Source organism: Merops nubicus, unplaced genomic scaffold, assembly GCF_000691845.1.
Source record: "Merops nubicus isolate BGI_N331 unplaced genomic scaffold, ASM69184v1 scaffold576, whole genome shotgun sequence".
Taxonomy (NCBI): domain Eukaryota; kingdom Metazoa; phylum Chordata; class Aves; order Coraciiformes; family Meropidae; genus Merops; species Merops nubicus.
Window position 1 is genome coordinate 81,964 of NW_008616718.1, and position 3,903 is coordinate 85,866.

Genomic DNA, 3,903 nt, shown 5'->3' on the forward strand with positions numbered 1-3,903 from the left:
TTGCACAACCATTTTTCTCATTTTTTATAAAGAAGTGAAGAGAGCATCCAAGGAAGGGTATTGGAATGAAGGTTTGATTTCAAAACACTAAGAGGGAAATTTTCTTCTTATCTCACTTGTTTTGCTTCTAATATGATTAGCGTGGTAGAACCAAGAGGTTACCAAATATCGTGGCATTGATGAATTTACTCTTCAGGGGAAAAAAGTCCCAGCTGCAAAACTGGCAGAGCTCTACTCCAAGAAGCTCTGCTGGTTTCTGTTACTTTTGCTTTTTGCCTAGTTGCCATGTCTCCCTCTACTTCATTTATAATGCACAGGACACTCCTCCAAAAGCTTCCCAGACCATTTTCTATCTGTCTTCTCACCGAGTGGTCATAAATCAGACACTTCTTTACCTTATACTTATTGTTTCCTGCTCTGGTGGGTCTCTCCTTCACCATGCTTGCCATTTTCCTCCACTCTTCCTTGGCTTGCCTTCAAGTCATTTTCCCTTCATCATCGTCCAATTTTCAGCCCTGTAGGATAGAAAAAAAATAAATACAAGGTGGAAAAAAAAGTTCAGTGACCTGTACAATTTTATACATATTTGCCAGGCTAGGCCAGGAATAAGTAATGAAAACAGAGGTAAAATTGTAACAAAGGCAGGGTGCATTTGGCCTTTTCTTTTCTTTTCTTTTCTTTTCTTTTTTTGGCAGTTCAAAGTCTTGCTAGCTTGGAGCTAAGAATAAACATTTCATTATTTCTGAAAAGACCTGGCAGGAGTCCAGGCCCAAAATTTGATAAAACGTTGCAAACTGAGGCAGGCATAAAAGAGCTATTTCTATCTCAATGAGATTTGGTGTTCCACTTAAAATCAGCAAATCCTCTGATAGAGTTAATTGGTGTCAGAGAACTATTTTACACTGAAGCATCTCAAAGAGAAACCAGCAGAGAAATTGCCTTGCTCTATTTTCATGTTTCACTTCCTTCCCTTCACTTTCCAAGGGAAAAATAAGAAGAATACAGATGAGAAGCCTGGAGTTTGCCACTCCTGAATTTTTGTAAGGATCCCACGTAGAGAAGAAATTATTATGAAGGTCAAAATTTCCTGGGCATTTAGGCATGTGCTTCAGTGAAACCTATGCTTGTTCAAGCATTCCCTTTCCTGAATTGAATCCAAAGTGTTGCCATCACTCCAACTGACAAGCCCTGGGACAGCACAAGCAGCAGTAATTTTAAATGCTTCCCTGTAATGCCCACTTTGCTCAGAGGTGTCTGGTGACTGAAATGTTTTTCACATGGCACACAAAATGTCTTTTTTTTTTGCAGGGTGGCTTATTGCTACGGCAACCAGTGTACTCCCCTTCTCTCTCCTGCAGCACGGGTTTAAGAGGTCAGGGAGAAATTTCAGCTGAGTGTGCACATCACTTTACCCACAACCATAGTGGCCATGCAAGCAATCCTGAAAGTGAAGTTAAATGGAAATCAAATTAATCAACAAGCCCCACAAAGCCCAGCATCTGAATGGCTTTGCTAATGAAGCATCTTCTGTGCTGCCTGTACTATGGAATGAGAAGGGTTTTTCATCTCCATATGGTGACAGCAAACAGATGGACTTTGACACAAAGCCAAAGCCCAGTATGTACAGCGTACAGAAACAGGGGAAGTGTTGCAATATTGCCTTTTCAATCTGGGGAGAAGCAAAGAGCTTGAAAGTGAGAGGCTGAGCTTGGACAAAGTCATGCTTGCCAGGCTGTGCAGGAGTTTAACTTGCCATTCAAGAAAATGTAAGCTTCTAAGGAAATGTACTTGGTTTCATAGCTGCAAAACCACAATCTGATTTGTTTTTTAAGAGAGAAAAGGATTTCCTTCCTTATTTCCAGTTACTGCCTAATAAATTGCCAGACAAAGCAAACAGAAAGCAGAGAAATAGCTTCACTCTAGGCAACCACAGGTACAGCAGCATTTTTTCTTTTTTGCAAAGGATGCTACAGCCTTAAATTGCTTATTTTCCTACAAAAATATCCACAAAGGAAGCATTTCTCACCATGAGGCTTTGCTTGTCCTTACACCCTGTTCTTAGAGGGGTGATGTTTGTTGGTCCACCAGCACTGGCAGCTTCTGGAGAAGGTGAGCAGAACACTAGTAAATGCCTCCCAGCAGTTATGAGGCTTACAGACTTCTAGGAAATGTCTAAGTGTCATATTCATTCTTTTGTAACCCTTCATTCACAGTGCTGCTTACAGGGTTGATAGGGCAGAAGAAAGATGCTAACTCTTGAGATTCCACATTCCCTTCCTCCCTGGCGTGATCAAAACCACATAGTCTGTTATACCTTCACCAGCCTCTAACAATACTATCCAATATCCACAATTATTTTCAGGAGGAGCTAATTGCCCACTGAGTTTTCATTCACTTAATGAAGCATCATGTGTTCCCTGGACAGCAGGGGAACACAACCTTACTGCAGGGATGGAGCAGTCAAGAGGAACTGTGGGACATTCACAGGGCCAGTTCCTGCTATCAGAATGCTGATCCTGACTAGTAGTGATCATGGATGACAAGTGTGGTCAGCAGGGAGGGAAGGGGCAATAGGATTAACAAGAAAAGGACACTAGCCAGCTCATTCAGACCCACCCATGGTGACCTTGGATAAGAAAAGGTTTCACTGCTGGGCAGGTTGTGGTTCTCAGTATACATGATTGAATTTCTCTTCACTCTATCCACAATTGAACCTTACTTGTTTAACCCAATTTTTGCCATTTATTTTGCATGACTGTAATTAAAATTCCCAGCTTTCTGAACAGGTAGTAGGGAGAGAGCTTGTTAAAGACCCTATGAAACAGGGACTGGGTGTTTTTCTTCTAATCTGTTAGTTGAAGGAGATCAGTAAAAAGTCCAGACTGGTAAATCTGAAACTATACAACAGTAATGAACAAAGTATAAATATTATCCCTTTTTGGACCAAATTTGTGGGACAAGAATTCAGCACCAAGTCGTAGGGACAAAAACTGAAGGGTTTTGTCCTCCTCACCCATCCCAAGGGACACCTTTTGGTAAGATTTTCAGCCTCAGCTATGCTGAGTGTGTTTTCCCTGGTAGATTATTATTGTAATTACAATTGTATATTAGAGCTCTAGAGCTCGTCTGCAGCTTAGTGCATTTATCATCAGCAATCTTAAAGAATCTGCATATGTTGCCTGTGAAATGAACCATGCTATTCGTGCATCCAGCTGCTTCTTTTGAGTGCAACCAGACCTACAGCAGACAGGCTGTTCCTGCATCTGGTGTTGGAACTAGAGGCACAGCAATAATTGATGTATTATCAAGAGATAAATCCAGCTGTCCCTAACTCCTTTAATCTCTGAGGAATGGCTAGAACACGAGGGGATTCAGCTTTTGCCAGTTTCATCTTTTACCAAAATTTATCCAGCCCTATACGCAACAGGCAGTGACATAGAAAGGATTTACAGTCCGGCCTCTGTACATCATTAGGACGAAAGAGGCCCTCACCCTCAGGCTCTGACACTCTCATGCATACAAACCAATTTGGCTTGGGTCCATTCAGGGGAAAAGTGAAACTCCACCTGCAATCTGGATCAATCTGGGGGGGGTGAAGGGGCACTTGGTGTCAGCTGCGAATATAATATGTAAAATCACAGAAAAAATGGTCAAGAAAAGGTGGGGGAGGAAGGGGAAGGTCTCAGCACTAAAGAAGAAGAGACCAATATGTAATTTCAGCCCTGTTCTTTGTCATCAAAATATGGGCCATCTCAAAGAAAATAGTATTTGATTAGCAAACAAAAGCTGCAGCCTGGAAAATTTAATCTCCTGAGAGGACCCAAATCTGGCACTTGCTAAATGCCCAGTGAGCTTTGTGCAGGGTGACTTGCCACCGATCAGCCAATTTGGCTATTTTAAGTC